Source organism: Fopius arisanus, unplaced genomic scaffold (assembly GCF_000806365.1).
Source record: "Fopius arisanus strain USDA-PBARC FA_bdor unplaced genomic scaffold, ASM80636v1 scaffold00035, whole genome shotgun sequence".
Lineage (NCBI taxonomy): Eukaryota > Metazoa > Arthropoda > Insecta > Hymenoptera > Braconidae > Fopius > Fopius arisanus.
In genome coordinates, this window is record NW_011887774.1 from 1,153,042 (window position 1) to 1,171,371 (window position 18,330).

Genomic DNA, 18,330 nt, shown 5'->3' on the forward strand with positions numbered 1-18,330 from the left:
AGCGGATAAACTTTTTACAGAGACTGTCGCGCGACAACCACCTTAAATGAATAACGATTGGAACTAATAAGACCCGTAAGTGGTCATCAAACATTTTCATTCATTACTTCGAGTTATCAAAATTACGAAGTAATTTAAATATATATATATTTAGTATTTATAGTCTGAGGCGGTTAATTTGAATTTGGAACTCATTTAAATCAATAATTATTAATCACGAAAAATGCAGCAACCGCTCTCGCTTGGGGCTGCAGGTGAAATTGCCGGTAATTTTTCTTGAATATTTTTCTTCGTGTATTGATAAATAAGAATGAAGGGCTTAGTGCAAGCAGGCGTGTTGGCTGTTGACTGAAAAACCACCTCTCAGTGTTCAATGAGCTAACCACACGGGGAAACCACCATTGGATGTATATCGTGCGTGAGTGAATCTGCGGCGACTGTTTCCGCGTCCAAGTTTACATACGAATGTCCCCCCCTCCTCCCCCTTCACCGATTTTCGAGGAGATATTCAAACTCTCCCTTCTCGACCGCTGGATTTGGCCTCCACTCTCCTGGATATAACATCGGTTGTACGTGTAACCACATGACTGGACAGAGGGAGAGAGTGACGTTCGATGGTACCAACTTGCTATGCGCCTCTCTAATTATCCATGCCAATTAAGTGTACCAGGCTGGACTGATTTTATACTCCTGGGGGCTATACTGTCGAGTTAAATTCGACAATTCCTACGCACTAGGATCATCTCTGGATATCACTGTCCATCCGAATTTCCATAACCATAGCGTAATAAACTTATTATCATAAATATTTTATGAATTATACTCTTTGTATAGACGCAGTATTGTTTTAAGATCTTGAAGAGAAATTTTATACAGCTGAATTTTCAGACGTTTCACTGGAATTATTTTCCAAGAAATCGAGATTATCGGGAGAATCAAGAGAATTCTATATGAAAATTAATAATTTACGGAAACAAATCGGTCAATTGTGAAGATCAACAGCGAATTTATGATTAATTACAAATCCCTGATTCATCTTATGAAAAAAAAGTACTGAGAGGTAATCAGTTATGTGTCATACGTTCGGATGCAATATAAATACGAAAAAATTGAACGAAAAAATTAATAAGCGGAAGACATTAAAAATTCGAGAAGATCGCAAACGTTTCGGTTCGCCTTATTGAAATTCGTAATTTTTTCTTGAATTTTTAATAGTATTTCATTCAGTATTTCAATTTTGCTCCGAATATGCTGAATTAAAATAATCAAACGCAATTAATCAATTCTATTTTTTTCATTAAATTTTTCATTAAAAATCATGACAATCTACCCATAGGTCGAAAATGACAAAGCACGAGAACTTACATATCCGGATCATTAAAATCTTGCATTGATAGATCTGGCAACCCAATTTGAATTTTTTCATTTTTCAAAAGACTGACGCTTCTAATACATCTCATCTGTATCCGCAATTTATTTTCAAAATGCTCAATTATTTTTAAACCGAGCACATTAATTAAATTTCATTAACATGTATAATGATTAAAATTTATAATTAAAAATCATGAAGGATCGATCGACAGAACATGAAAACTCTTGTCTGAATCCCTTACATTTTGCATTCCAGCTGATCGCAGGGAAGAATATGCGATTTTTAGAGATCTATTCCCCTCAGCACCTAACAAATTCCCTACCAAGAACTTAATCCCCTGCACTACCGTAATGAGATACGATTAAAGCATCGAAAGACTACCTCTCCATCAGCCCACGGCTCCAGAACCTAAACTGAATTCCCATCATTACAAGAATAAATAGCCGAATACTCCGTGAATATACGCGTCACCAGATTAGCTGAGATATAATGCGGTAGTTTAGCAGGTAGCGTCGTGGTAATTGCGGCCGATTGTACGACAAATATAGGTACTTTGGTTACGCCGCCATCGCGGTGGAATAGAAATGGAAATGTGGGAATAACGGAGAAGACAGTGAGTTGCAGATATGTTAGAAGCTGGGGCATACACCGACGTCTCTCCAGTTGACATTCAGAAAGGTACCCACCACTTCCTATGCTAATTGGTCCAATTAGCATAGCAATGCATTTGAGGGGAGAGGAGAGAGATTTTCGAGTTCACGGCTGAAGAGTCGGTTTCCTCGTAAATTCGTCGATATTCTAGGGGCTGTCCTACCAAAATCCCGTTGGAGGACCAAATGGAATGTACATTGGGGGAATGAGTTGGACTGCTAGTGTGCGTATGTCACTGCTAGTATTTCGGACATTGAATTAACATAAAAGGGAAGAGTCAATATCGTAAACAATCCGAGGGGTGGGGAAGCGCCTAGAATTCAACTGGATCTCCACGATAAATTCGTCGATATGACAGAGGGATGTTTTCAAGGGGTTGGACATCCACCGAGTCAATATTTTCTAATGCAAGTGATGAGACGAGTTTTAAATGCCTCGTAAATTCGTCGATATGGCTTCAACTGTAACTCCACCTTTTTTTTTTTTATTATGGTTACGATATTTTCTGGACCCCGCCGGTGATAAATAATCGATACAATAGACGATAATGGTGATGTGGGGGAAAAAATGTGATGATGTGTTACCCTAATTTTTTGCGGTAGGGTATTTGCTCGATTCAGGTACAAACAGTCTTGGGGCATTTGCATAGATATTGTGAGAATGTTACATGCTGCTTTTTTTTTAAGGGATGGAACGGAAGAATTGATGGCATTTAACGGCTCGGTTGTGTTTACCGCGAAATAAAATATATGTGAGTAATTTTGTATGAATAATCGCGATATATGATGGGAAATTATTTGCATACAAATTTTTTCCGCCACTGGAATATTAACGGTTATTAATTATGTGGGATGAAGAGTTGATGATTTAATTTTCTCGGCGCCACTAATTGAATCATTTATAAAAATATTTGGGCATTTAGTCGTAATGTGTGAGTACGAGGTGGGAAAAAATGGGTTTAATAATTCCCCGGGTGTTAATATTATTCAAGAGTATTTTCACGCGCGATAGAAGCATCATCGTGTTTAGCATTTTTTACCCTTTTTTTTCCCTCGTTGCGGGGGCATTCACGTTATAACGCTCAAGTTGAAGTTTAAACCGGCGTATCATTCGGGATAATGTGGATATTTTGGAATAAAACGCGCTGTGCTTGCACTGTGCAAACTTCATGCTGATATTGCGTGAGAATTTTACGATCACTGCCTTAGTTTGCATATCAATGGATCAGAGCTTGTGGAGGAGTTTAAGTACATCGTCTTAGGCTTTCTTTAATGTAGATGCTAATCTTAAATTCAACCTTTTTTATTTACGACTGAGGATTTCCTTTTCACCGTTCAAATTATGAAAAATTCAGTATCAATATGAATATGCGATATTCAATAGAAAATGGCTTAATATACGTTTTTATTTTTGTGCATTTCTAAATTACTTTTTAGGAACTATATTTCATCAACTTAATTCAATATATTAATAATATATTTTCAGTATAGAATGAGAAAACATCAATGAATATATTGAATATATTGTTGTGAAAAATCGAATCTTTCACTGGATTCTTCTGTCCTATTATTTTCGATTTTAATTATCTAATCCGTAATTCTAATCTATATACTATTGAATCTCAAGCGGTAAGTACCCATGTATCAAGCATCTTGAAAGTGTAAAGCTATCCGCTACGTGAAAATATTATTTTCAAAAATAACAGTTTTTTTTTCCTCATTTTTAAACCTGATCAATCGAACGAAACCTCACGTCTGTACAAACAATTGCCTCATCTTCCACCGCCACTTTAAAACTTTTCTGATATCTTAACCTCTCCCAGCAAACAAGTCGCGCTGAAATAACAGGGAATTGTTTTTTCACCTTATCTCTTCGTTACCTCGCCGTGAAACTTTAATTACGATGATATGAAAAATATTAATGCAGTGTAAACTCCTCAGTCTTCGTTAGCGGTTAAATGACAAAGTTGCCGGCTGTTTAACTTTGGCCAGGAGTTTCCAACGAGAGCCCATCGAGTGATTGTCCTTCAATCATATTCATGTATTTATTTCCAACGAGAATAATGAAGTACCAATATAAATATGGAAGATTAATCGAGGTATAATGCTCTCGTTAGGGCATGATAAAGTGCTCGCAGAGAGTCGAGTCACTGTCTATCAATATTATGGTAATGGTTTATTCCCCTTGGAAATCTTTTTTCCCTCTTTTTTAATGAATTTTCATCTCAGACATGTACAAATTAGTGACAAGTAGCATAGCGAGAATAAATGTACGGAGAGAAAAATTCAAATAAATTAGAACTTCATTTTTACTGAATACTGTTTTGACTGTCAGATTACAGAACAGGTAATTTTTACTAAACGAAACCCACTGCGCACTCTGTGCGTCGAATTTGAATTTGGCGGTTCGACTGGACCAATAATGAATTGGTCCTACGCGTTTCGAGATATTTCGACTCGGGCGAACTTCATTTTTGTGTTTCTACTTTCATAATAAGGATTTTTTTTCTCCGTTGTATTAATAAACAAAAGCTATATGAATTTGGAGAAACAATTTGCAGTAGCTTCACAGAAAAAATATATGTGCTAATGTTTGTATATGCCGTATATCATATATATTGTATTTTGGGCGGAGTAGGGGTTCGTATAATCAATATATTTTTGGAATATATACCATTTTTCATGTGGTGAGTTTTCAAGGAGAATATTTCGAGTTGGCATATGCTCAATACTTTGTTCTTTCTCTCTCTTTTCCTCTTGAACGACTTCCGTCGATTTCACATTCCCCCCTCTTGGTACAGTGCCACAAAAAATAAAAGAGTGGATGCTTGCGATTACTCCCTCAGCATTTAACTCTACCGAAAAAGGAAAACAGACAAAAGATGACTTGTGATGTAACATTCACCCATGAATGGAGCAGCAGAGGACTAGGTCTGCGCAATAATCATAACGAAAGAATAACCCCAACAACTCTCCACGGTTGCACGAGTTCTAAGCGGGTTCATGACTCAAAAATTTTCGCTAAAGAAACCTAACGAAAAAAAAACAACTCGACGCCAAAAAAGTCCACTCAAAACATCTTTAGGAGAAACAACTGATGGGAAGAAATATTTGTGAAAAAGAAATAATAACAGAAACTTCACTAAAAGAAATTATAACCGAGCAAGTTTTGGCAAAAACTACCCCAAAAGAAAAAACATCGCAAAGCTCATAATAATAACAAAAATTTGCAGTCGCATTTTTCCTGACCATGCTCTCCATGATGAAGAGATTTACGGAGTTATTTTGATTGCGTTTTTTGGACTAAGTTTATTTAATCAAGGAGCAATCATGGTTAAGTAGTTTTGACCCGGTTTTCTGACGAAGTTTATTTAATCAAGTTTTTTGAACGCATTCCTGTGCTGAGAAAAAAAATTACGTTCGGCAAGAATGTTGTCTTCCCACCAGTAAATCTGGCAATGACTGTGTAAACACTCCCATAAGACTTCCTAATGCCAAATATATTTTCTTGTGGTTAGTAAATATTGTCGGTTAAAGAAAATTTTTTTCTCAGTGTGTCCGAAGGATATTGAAAAGAAAATGACAAGAATTTTATTCACTTTGTTGAACGTGTACATCTCCTTATTCCCGGCTAACAATGAGCCTTTTCCCGCATCACTCTTATTTTCCTCTTTGGATTTAGAACTGGGAAAATGCTTTTAGTATGGAATCTACCAAGAGCAAGTGGAGAAGTGAAATGCCTCAGTATATAAAATACAATTAACAGGGAGGGATGGGGGTGGTACCGAATGTAGAAAGCGAGATGGCTTTTGTGTAAACCGCAGAGGTTCATTGAAACGAGAGAAAGAACGGTTAGAGTCGAATGGCAAAAGCTTCGAAGGCTTTGACAGATAGAACCTCTGGCACATTCACTTCTATTTGCAATCTTACTCTCACTCACCCACTCCTTCTCGCCTTTAGCTGGTACTTATAGACATTTAATTAAGCTCACACTCATGCGTCTCCCGGGGTAACTCGTTTTCCTGGGCGTTATGGAGTCCTCGCAATCCGACCCAACGGTTCGCCCCTCTCTTGCTATTCACTTTTGCACTTGGTAGAGAAAAGCTAGCAAAGGAAAACGAGTTCAGCGTTTATATGGCTGGCTTATATATATTATACGTAAATTCAATAGCTCGTAATTTTTTTGAAGGATTGAAGGAGTCACCTGGTGCAGATTGAATGTTTCAGAGGAAAATAAACCTCTCCCTGGTCATTATTTTCACACATTTTTCCTTCGCTCTCCTTCCATGTATTTTCCCTTGGGCTTCAACCCTTTTTCTTGTTTTTTCCCTACGGTAATAACTTGGGTACAACCGTGTGTGCACGTCAGTTTCACGGGACGATGGATATCGGGATACGTTTTATACCATTAATTCCAATCGCCTCTGCACACCCGGCTGACTTTTAATTACCGATAAAATACACGGGCGTGATGCTTGATGAGGGAAAAATTACCACTCAAAATCGACGGGGGGCTGGACCATGTACACCGGGTGCCTAGTGTTTGTGTTATGTGGAATTTATTTCCGCGTTTCTCCGACTTTTTTTTTCATTTGGAGTCAGTGAACCTGAAATAGAATGAGAGTGGAGGGTTGAAAGGTTGATGAATACATCTTTCAGAATTATGAGGGATCAAATGGTCAACTGATATGACTTTTCTTTTCAGTACTTTTCTTCGGTTATAAATGGAAATCAATCTGGTTGATTTGCGTTCCGAGTACCTCTTCTTTATTTAAATTAAGGTTCTCAAATTCTTCTTTTAGAACGAGAGAAGGAAAATTGAAATACATGACACTTGCGAAAATCCACTATGACGGCAATCAACGATGAATGAAAATCATGCAATCAACTGCAAGATTGACTCAATCAATCTCCAATCTGATTGAGTTACCCCTGTAGCAGTAAAAGTAATCAACATAGTTGCACTCTTATTTTCCGATTTTCTATTGTAGTAATAAATTTTCAGTTACAATAACTTTGACTCCAGCTGTAAATTTTTGTACATGTAGTACACACAATTAAACTATTATATAGTTTTTCAAATGAATCTAGACGTAACAGATTTTCAATAGCATACATATCGTTGGAATCAAGTTCATACTGCTCTATTTCAGGCACTTTTATAATCCTCTATCAATATTATTTTTTAATTTATTGACACTGTTGCGAAATCTTCAGGCAAATTGTATGATTCCCATAGTATCTGAAGCATCGATGGTTTAATGGTAAAATTCTCGCCTGCCACGCGGGAGCTCCGGGTTCGATTCCCGGTCGATGCAATAATGAATAGTTTTTTTTTTCTTAATTCCATTTGCATTGCGTAAAATTCTCAGACAGAGTATACGATTTGATATTCATGTCACAGCATCGATGGTTTAATGGTAAAATTCTCGCCTGCCACGCGGGAGCTCCGGGTTCGATTCCCGGTCGATGCAATAATAATTAATTTTTTTTAGCTTCATTTGCATTGTCCAAAATTCTCAGGCAGAGTATAAGAATTCATATTCATATACAGCATCGATGGTTTAATGGTAAAATTCTCGCCTGCCACGCGGGAGCTCCGGGTTCGATTCCCGGTCGATGCAATAATAATTAATTTTTTTTTAGCTTCATTTGCATTGTCTAAAATTCTCAGGCAGAGTATACGAATTCATATTCATATACAGCATCGATGGTTTAATGGTAAAATTCTCGCCTGCCACGCGGGAGCTCCGGGTTCGATTCCCGGTCGATGCAATAACAATTAATTTTTTTTTAGCTTCATTTGCATTGGCCAAAATTCTCAGGCAGAGTATACGAATTCATATTCATATACAGCATCGATGGTTTAATGGTAAAATTCTCGCCTGCCACGCGGGAGCTCCGGGTTCGATTCCCGGTCGATGCAATCCGCAATTTTCTTTTTGCTTGATGATTTTATAAATACGATTCCTCAATGAATTAATTTTAATTGCGTTTTAAAAAATGATCTTAAGATCAGCCAAATTGCATTTGTGACGGGCCCTTCGCGATTTTTATTGATAGAAATCTGGATCAATGAATACCAACTAGTAGAAATTAGTATATAGAATACAAAGTGCTCCTCAAAATTCTTTTTAATGAGAAATTCAATCCCGTATGGCTAATCACTTATTATATCTCAAATGATCTCTTCCTTCTCCGTTTTGACTTCATATTTAAACCATCGGCCTCGCTCCCATAGTGACCTCTCATAGAATCTACTACTTTCTTCGGGGGACATTCTCTCGAGGAACTCGACTGTTGGTGACATCTTGATTTCGATACATAAAACTGGGCCAAGTTGCTGATCAACCAGAAACCTCTGGATAATTTGTGAATTATTTTGATTAACTCATTTAATTGATTCTATTATCATTCTATTTAAGCCACGTGGCAGGCACCCTAACTCCATATCGTGATTACATTCTTTACTCCGAAATATCCTTTCCTCGTTTTCAGCCCACACGCTTTATCACACTTTATCAATGCTGGGTCTATTCGTCCCCAATTCTGGCAGATTGTGCATCGATTTGCCTCACAGTCTGTCGACTTCGAAGGGATAGTAAAGTTTTAAAGGTTTAGCTTTACTGTTATATCACGATACTGCAGTAACAGAAGATCTTTAGTAGTTTTCAATAGAACTGAAAATTAAAATTGTATTTTTTTTTCGAATCTAGAAACAGAAGAAGAAAAAGAATCTTTCGCAATAAAATATTCTAATAATTTACAAATTTCAATTAAAGGGTTATAAAAAACTCATGGATGAGAAATCCATAAGGAATTCCAAATCTTTGAGGAGCCAGCACCAAAAAAGCATGCGGCATATTCGCCGAGCAGTCATTTCACACGGCTTTTTGCAAATCAGAATTGCGAATTGTTGAATCAATTTCGTTGCATTCATATATATGAAACAACTTCCTGCCTCGTGTGATGTCGAATCTTTTATCGAATACCGAACAGCTATTATGAGTATTCCAATTGAATTCCCTGAAAACTTATGAAATGTTTAATTATTGCAATAACTCATATTTATCACCGGAAGTTGAGTGTATTGTTTCAAAACTACCGTAGCGAGAATTTATAACATCCATTTACCCCCAACCCTCTGAAAGTAGCAGTGAGTACAGGGAAAGAGACGTTAATCGGAAGCGAGGTTCGACGCCGGCGCGATCGCTCACAACCGGAAACGAAGTGGAGCGAAAAAACATGTTTGCCCCCCCGTTAAAAGAGAGTATCTAAGTGTCTACCGAGGGGTTGTGATATACACTATACACGACTCCTTATATGTGTTGATGAGTGGGTGGGTTACATGTAGGTGAAGCAATTGAATAAAGTGGAGGCGTCGATATGTGACGACAGTCGGATATGGCGAGAGGAAGACAACTTCAACATTTTTTTCTTCCTCTCATCGTCTCGAGGAACCCTCCTCACTCGACTTTGTCGTTTCAATCTAATCGACCATGATGTAATTCGAGGCTGGGTTAAAGTTACCCGATTACTCTCTGACATTACCTCAAAATCTGTTCTTCATCATTCCCTTTGTTCGTGTGAATCTTGCGGGTTATCATCATTGATCGAGAGATTTCGTATGCAACTGCGTAGATTAATGATAATGATCAGAGCGGTACGTGATTTCCGGTTTTGCCAGTGTATTGTTGGGGGTTACAGATGGACTTGGAGGAAATGTCCGGGAGTATTTACTCACTCAGGGAGATTGTGATGATGATGTATTACGCATTCGCTGTTGATTGATTCGATTTGTTGACCCCAAATGAGAACTCGTGGGCTCATCAATGAAACATATTTCCATTTCACAAATTGATATTTCTAAAATTGTAAATAGTTTATTAATACTTTTGTCAGTGTGAATGTTGTTTAGATTGTAGTCGAAATCAGAGGTAGATATATTTCATTTACATTATTTGTTATACTTTCATTTTTATTTTTATTTTGGTTATTTAGAAAATGAAAAATAATTGAGAAATAGATCTTTCAGTTATTTATAATTATTTAAATTTCCATTTTCAGTTTTCCACTGCTTTTTGGACATTTGTTCATTTACATTTTTGACATTTTGGGCTTGGTCAGCAAGTCAATTTTATTAATGAAATATTTGTAATATGAGCATCATGGTAGATAATGTAGATAATGTCCAGTTCAGGTGTGATGAACTGTTTGACTGTTGTAAGTTCTGTCAATTATGCCACACCATTGTATTGGTAAGACCAACCGTGAGACTGCTTAGCTCAGCAAATGGTAATTTTTACGGTCTTGAGAACTTTAGAACTCTAGAAAGCTCCAGAGTACAGTCAGGAGCAGAGTAGAGCAGACCAAGCTCCAGATCCTACGCCATACGAGAAAAATTCAAAGTCACAAGTCGAACTAGTTCAATAACGCGTCACAAGAACCCGGACTAACAGCTTTATCGCGGATTTTAACCTTATCTTATTGAGCGTGGCATTATTTCATTCCATAAAATAGGCGAATGGTTAATAACACATGTTGAACCTTTCTCTATGTTTCACCTGACATCCCTCCGACTGGGCAATTTCCCCGTGTACTCGTCACAGTGCTAGCCAAGGAGGAAGTGACCGACCGGGGCGAAGGAAAAAAAGTTTTACTTGAGCTTAATCCCCAGCTTAAGCTTATAAAAGCCACACATTATTCGGGGTTTCTTTAATTTTATTATTCTCGTTTTTTTTCATTAGAAACATTTTAATCAATTGAAAAATTAGTAATAAGGCGATATAAATAGAATATATTAAACACATAAATAGATTAGTCATCGATAATTATTCGTGAAAGTGGAAAGTTCATTAAATTCTGAAAGAAATGTAGTCATTTTTTAAATTTTCCTAAGAGAAATGTAAAAAACAGGAGAGAATGCATCGAAATTCTGGAACGTACCTCAAAAAAATATTGCATCGTAAGAATTAATAGGATTTTTCGTTAATTTATCAATGAAAATTTCTGTGAATAGAGCACTCCAAACATATTTCTTCATTGAAACTTACTGCACATAACAAAAATGAATTTGACATGGTAAAATATAATTTTAAATTGCTGTACTTCAAAGTAATATGTTAATTTAAATTCTTTCGTCAATACTCATCACAATACTCTCCTTTAAATTCTGTTGTTCGCATTTACTATATTCCTAAAGTTTGTTTGTTTTAAACAAACTGGGGATAGAATTATCAACATTTTTTGCAACTCCCGGGAATATCCACAAACCCTGGAGACGTGCAGTTGCATCAATTCACTTTCAACGCACCTAAAAAGAAAAGCATTGAAATAAAAAATGCCCTCTCTGCCCATATTTGTTTGGTATCAATCATACAATACTTTTTCCGAAATTGAATGAAGACCACCGTGTGCACTACTATCTGGACATCAGTCCATTTATTCATTGGCATTTACACGTGAAATGTAAAATGGAATTCTCTCATATTTCACGACAGAGGGGAAAACCAAGTATTTCTAGTCCATTTTTTTTTTTTATTTTGATCAGCCCATCGTCATTGAGTTGTGATGGTTTCAACGGGGGTAAGAGTCAAAAAATATACAGTTGGAGTGGCAAATCGATAAGCGAGACGAAAGAGAATGGAAGGGTAGGTATCTATGATGGAAGTTACCAGTGCATTGTGATCCACGCATCATCAACATTGACGACCTCCGCCTCGAAAAAACCTTTGCACGAGCCCTCGGCCCATTGCCACGAGTTTATGAGCATGAGGGAATAGCTTCTTTTCCCACCACCATCCCTATTTTTCCGTCGCCAACAACTCAAACCACTCGACCCCCCATGAGCTCAGATTGTCTTTTCAGGGTGACGTCATTCTCTAATTTACTTCACGCCGAGTTGACTGCGAGGAATGAGTTTATCGCTTTTGTACAGAACAATAAGCAGTTTTTCGAACCTTTCAGATGCTCGCTAATTATCTTACTACAAATATAAGACTTCATATAAAAAGTATGTATATATAGCATCTATATAAAAGTAGGTATATATATCAAAATTATATATGTAGTATGTATGTATGTTAGAATTTCTTCGCGAATTTTTATTAGGATAGGATAAAATTTATTTACTTTTAAGAAATTTTATTATTTGATAAAAATTTGTCAAAAGTGAGCTGTCGTACACTTTTATCCTACCGTAAGAATAATTTTCATTGATAATTTCTTTATGTGTGAGCCAGTAACATGTCAGTTGACAAATTGATAGTACTCAACATCTAGTGAATCTACACCAACCAATGAAGATTATCACAAGGTTAGATAAATAAAAAATCTTGGAACCAATATTGCGGAAAATTAGCGATGTAAGTCCCATTCCTTGAAAGCTCTTCTGCCATTAATAATTCATCGACAATTATCCCCTCACAGGTGATCACAAAAAGGCTACCGGGAATAATTCGACACCAACATATGTTTCGCCGGTGAATCATATACCGTGATTAGCATAATTAACGTGGCACACTGCAATTAGCATATTCGTGAAATTCGAAGTGAAGTTGCGTGTCACTCCTCATACCTTTCAGTCGTAAAGTAGGAAGGAATTATTACCATTTGGTAATGACACTGCAAAATCGATTGTCACTCACACATGTTTGGCGGGAAAATTCCGGATATAGGTTTTCACACACTGGCGCCATAATTCCGTCCCTCTCACAACACCTCGCTCCCTTATTCCTCGATATTCATTCCCTTTCGCCAATTTCAAATTGAACGCCAGTTATATGGCTGATCCTCTCTGAACCGAAACGATAAAACCAACAACCACCGACGACCCATTTACTTCTCTCTCTGAATATCGAATTATTACAACCAAATTAGTGGGTATGGTTCAACGATTGCGGGTAAAACCGCTGAGGCTGGATGAAATAACGTGTATGTTGGATAAATTTTCCAAGCGTTCATTTTGATGGTTTATCCTCAGCGTGAGAGGTAAAAACATACACATGGTATTATTGGATCATCGAGCGAAATTTAACTGATGGATAGGTTTTCATCGATGACTCAATTACTCGAATATCCACACGGGAAATGGAGAATTGATGAACAAAAAGGGTGAATAAAAATGTCAAATTAACTTGACGAAAAAACGTTTGAATAAATTACACGTATTTTTGAACAGCGAGCGTCCACATGATATTCATCATTATTTCTTTCAGACGGACTGAAAACAAATCCATCACCTGAAATTTCACGGAAAATTCATTTTCTCACGAGATCGTTTTTTCCGATTATCTTTTTTAAGAAAAAGATAAGAAGCCCAGAGGTATGACAACTGAGAGTTAGCCGAACATTAATGCTCCCAGGAAAAGAACTGGGAATTAACTCAAGCAGAATAAAAATGCCATAGAATGAAAGAAATACACAAGGCCACTTTTAAAATTGCCGAATATGAGTTTCTTAAAGAATTAAGGAAGCAGTGACATAACGAAAAGCACATGATGAGACCAAGGACTTTTTTTTCCTCTGTGACAGTCCCGCACACAGTTCTGACTGATAAAAGATGCGAACCTCGCAACTCTACAACAGTATATATTATTCACAGTATTATTCATCAAGAGAAGTGCTCGTCTTCTACAATGTTATATCTACAAGTCAGTTTCGAGCTAGAGTTTCTCCAGCAATTTCAGCAACAGAGTCCAAGCAATCGATCTTCAAATTAAAGCTCGCCGGCGCCCCGTCAGATTTTGCTGCAAACTACCTCAAATCCATTGGATCCACTGCTTCTCATCTCGATCTACCTGCTTGGACGACGAATTTCCGGGTTCGGACAATATTAAGCATAGTTAGCAACGAAAGCGTGAACGACTCATCTCCAACTTACCACTCACCAGCGTACGTCCAAATCTTCTGAGTAGCTACATCCAGCCAGTTGAGTCTTCTGCACCTGGATTCAATCCACATATTGGATCAACCACCTACCAGATTTTCTCAACAATCATCAACGGGAACCGCCTCCCTACATTTACACTACTGAATGATTCTTTCGTATCATTTAAATCACTATAAGTCGAATAATTCCATTTTTCTTTTTTTCTTTTACCCAAATTTTTTTCTCTTTTCGAATCCTTGGTAAAATCTGTAACTCTTAATGTTGGCCTGAGAAGTCATTTCAAACCTGAATAAATAGTTTTTTGCCCTTTTACAATTTTGTTCGGAACCCTTCATGGTACGCTTTAGCACTTTATTCCACACATCACGATTCCAAACTATATTCGTTGCACCATCTATAAAATCAAAGGAAGACATCATTTTGGGGATCGTCTTTCGTCTCAATTATCCTGTGAATTCTGTTTCCCAGGACCGTAAAATCAGCACCCATTCATAAATAAAATAGTCCCTTCATGCGATTGAACCTCTTAAAAAATCCCCGGAATTTAAATTGAATTAGCAAATTCTAAATGTCATCACGTCGATGAGTATTCGCAATTTCCAATTGAAAATAGCCCGAAGCCATATGAATTGTAGACATATATTGTGCGAGTGAATAGTATTCTCGTGTGAGGTTCAATCACTCTCCGAACGTTAGTTTGAAAGGCAGCAAGGGTTTGAACGCATCAGAACTCCACGGATGCAATGCATCGGAACAACCAATGAATGCACCGACCACCATCCCCTAAGTATTGTACAGGCACGTATGTGATGTATGCAGAAACACCAGGGTGTATTGGATAACGCCAGGTTCCACCCATGGATATTGCGTTGAACAATTGTACATATAACGCAATAGCATGCGTCGACGGGATGCCAAATCGTTTGCGCCATCCCGGCAAGTGCTAGTGAATTTTACCGAGTCCGCTAGAATGCATGCGTAATTAATGAAACCAATAAAGCCGTTTGTACTCAAGGGAAATTCGTTAAATTTAATTGAATGCGAGTAATCTGAAAACCCGACGCTTTTCAAAAACCCAAATCCACAAACATAATAGACAAACTACGGGATATATTGAGTTGCATTCGCCATCGACTCGTTCAAGATGTGGAACGGTCAAAAGAGGTTCAATACACATCGAGAGCTGTTTCGAAATATTTCATATTCGACATTGCCTGAAGGTAGTTCAATGAAACTAGCCCAATTCCCGGATTTCCGGCATGGAATCCACATTTCGATATTAAATGGTAATAATATCTGCTCACCCTGGGGGATATTGCCGAAGCGAATCGACTTGCTGTATTCAGCTTTATCAATTGTTCATAGAAAATCTCACCGAGTATTTTCCGTCACTTGTTTGATGCCACTCTTACCAGTCCACAACATACTGAGGGAAAATTTTTTTACAAAGTACATATTGTATTACGAAACTTACGACTCAAAAATTGTCAAGTAAATCATATATTGCTCTAAACAAAAAAGAAAAGAACTTCTGTCGAGTAATTATGCAACCTGCTTCAAAGATGACGATTATTTATTAATAATAAAAATAGATTTTCTCAAGCCAACTGAGAGAAGTTCAAAATCTCTTGACTAAAGTGTTTTCACTGGATACGAGATATCATTGTCTTAGAAATTTCCGATCATATGAGCTACTTCATACAAATAAAAACACACTTCTTTTTTTTCTTAAAAAAAACCGTTGCTTTTGCCTGTCAATGTACCTAAATGTCAGACCTGATTTTCATGCCCACGTGAAGGACTCCTGGACGATGTAGTGACACGTTAGGGTGTGACACTACATACGAGAATTCAACAACGGTTGGTTAAATCTCGTTGAATCTAATATTACAGCGACAGTGGATGCATTAGCGGATTAACGTACTCGCAATTTCTGTTCGGCCGAGTCATGAGGTATATTTGCATGGCATTATACCATGCATCCCAATGCTGTTATATGTGAATGCTATATCTAATTTACTTCCAGCTAGGTTCACTCGGTTCTATCTCACTCAGCAGTCAGGGATTTCTATTGCACTCTCGATTCCACCGCTAATTGTGTAGATATGGCGACACTATCGAGAGAATCCTCTTCTCGTTCAGGTGATAATTGTATTATTGTCCCATCAGCGTGATTGCCATTCCTGGAGTGCGTACGTCAATGGGAGCGTTTGAAGTGTCCAACGGTGGTAGGATCTATCGAATTCTCGAGGCCTATCCAACAGACACCTTCAGAGCTCCCATTCCCTAGACTAGCCCATTCTCAACCATACAGTGGATCTTCCATATCATAGCTGATATTCCATTGAGCCATGCGAAACCTTTGTCCCTTTCAGGATCAGACGTGTCGTACATTGCCTATACTGGGCAACTCTACTTACACCTAAAATCAAGGCTACTGGAATGTTAACCAAAGCCTCAGGCCATGAGAACCAATTATTTCAATTTTAAACTTGAATCGCCTCCGAGTGACCGCAGTCCATGTGAATAATTACCAAATTTTATATTTCGATAGGATTTCGGGGAAAGGGTTTTGTGACGTCATGACGGGCTTATAGTACGCACCGAAGGTAAATAGTTGAATAGAGTATCGAATAAAATGTTATCCGATACAAAAGAATTTGATATCAAAATTTTACCATCTTACAATTGTCTTTATCCGAGTTATTACAGAGAGAATATTGATGTCGAGAAAGAGAAAATGAAAAATAAATTCAAAAAACTTTTTCAAAAAAATATATATCAGATAAAATCGTAAAAGATCTTTGATTGTTTCCTGAATGGTGATAGTAATCGGCAACATCCAAAACCTCATTTCAACTAATTTATCAACAGGGATTTTGTTCATTAAAAAAATTATTCCGTTTGCCAAGAAGGATGGGGCATTATCAGATGCATCGTAAATACTGGGGAAAAGAAAAATACGAATTTACCAGGTGGTAGCACGCAATGTTCGTCGATGTGCTATTCCGAGTGCCCAGTGTATTGCACCCAAACGTACGACTTCCATGAATGGTAAATAAATATCGAGAAAATGTATGAGCATCATTGAAGTGAATTACCCTGACGCTTGGCGTACCTTTTGTAATTATAGGTTCTACTGGGCATAGAAATCGTCTTGCGAGCAATAATGCGCAATTTAAAATATCCAGGTATTTACTATTCCTGTGAAATGCCTCTGGGTGCAAAAATTGTGAGACATTGTGGTTTATTACCGCACGCAATAGTCAAATAAGCCGTTCTGATAAGGACAGTGATCAAATGGGGGTGTAAATTGCACCTCCAGTAGTGGCATTTCTCTAACGAGTATTTCCTCGTAATTAAAAGGTATGAGATTATGGGTGTAACGTCTCAAATAATTTTTAAGCTAATTAAAAATTGTTATTCCAGACTTTTCGAGTGATGAAATAGTTTGGGCCAGTGAAAATCTTTTCATTAATGACAATTAATTGAATTGATTAACGAAAAAAAGGTTTACGTGATTCCTTACTCCTTAATACATATTGATAGATCAGATCAGATAACACAACTCATCAACTCATACTCATCATCATTTCCTCCATTTCTTTGCAATCAAATGTCTCGCGTTGTCTTCACTTCGTAGTTCAATAAATCAATAACTTATCACAATATTTCGCGGGGGATTTTCGGTACACCTTAATGTTTTTCTGCAACAAATAGTCGCCAATGTATTATAATTAAATCGCGAGTTACGAATGAGTTTTAGAGAATTACGAATGATTCGTAACGCAAGTAACAAATTAAATTGAATAAAATATCTTTGCGTAAATCGTCGCAATGGTTATGCGTTGAATTAGTGTCCTGTATTTTATCCCAATGATATACGTTTTCTGTGGAAGTCATAAGTTATGTGGACCATGCGCGAAAACCACATTTTGACCACTGGCATCATCATTTCCTCCATTTCTTTGCAATTAAATGTCTCAAGTTGTCTTCACTTCGTAGTTCAATAAATCAATAACATATCACAATATTTCGCGGGGGATTTTCGGTACACCTTAATGTTTTTCTGCAACAAATAGTAGCCAATGTATTATAATTAAATCGCGAGTTACGAATGAGTTTTAGAGAATTACGAATGATTCGTAACGCAAGTAACAAATTAAATTGAATAAAATATCTTTGCGTAAATCGTCGCAATGGTTATGCGTTGAATTAGTGTTCTGTATTTTATCCCAACGATATACGTTTTCTGTGGAAGTCATAAGTTATGTGGACCATGCGCGAAAACCACATTTTGACCACTGGCATTTTGGCCGGTGTCTCTTTAATGCAGACGGTTTGAACGCCAGCATTGCTGGAATTATCGAAATACCACAGTGGTACCTATACCTAACTTAGTATTATTACTCCTTGCC

The 18,330-nt window shown here is 37.2% G+C and overlaps 5 non-coding genes across 5 annotated transcripts; all 5 read left to right on the forward strand.

The window, feature by feature from the left end:
- The first annotated feature begins 7,269 nt into the window (after positions 1–7,269).
- TRNAG-GCC (transfer RNA glycine (anticodon GCC)) lies at positions 7,270–7,340 on the forward strand. The gene has a single exon. It is a non-coding gene; the product is annotated as a tRNA-Gly (tRNA).
- Positions 7,341–7,425: 85 nt separating this feature from the next.
- TRNAG-GCC (transfer RNA glycine (anticodon GCC)) lies at positions 7,426–7,496 on the forward strand. Its single transcript has one exon. It is a non-coding gene; the product is annotated as a tRNA-Gly (tRNA).
- Positions 7,497–7,575: 79 nt separating this feature from the next.
- Positions 7,576–7,646, forward strand: TRNAG-GCC (transfer RNA glycine (anticodon GCC)). The gene has a single exon. It is a non-coding gene; the product is annotated as a tRNA-Gly (tRNA).
- An 80-nt stretch (positions 7,647–7,726) lies between these two features.
- On the forward strand, positions 7,727–7,797 carry TRNAG-GCC (transfer RNA glycine (anticodon GCC)). Its single transcript has one exon. It is a non-coding gene; the product is annotated as a tRNA-Gly (tRNA).
- An 80-nt stretch (positions 7,798–7,877) lies between these two features.
- TRNAG-GCC (transfer RNA glycine (anticodon GCC)) lies at positions 7,878–7,948 on the forward strand. The gene has a single exon. It is a non-coding gene; the product is annotated as a tRNA-Gly (tRNA).
- Positions 7,949–18,330: the final 10,382 nt, after the last annotated feature.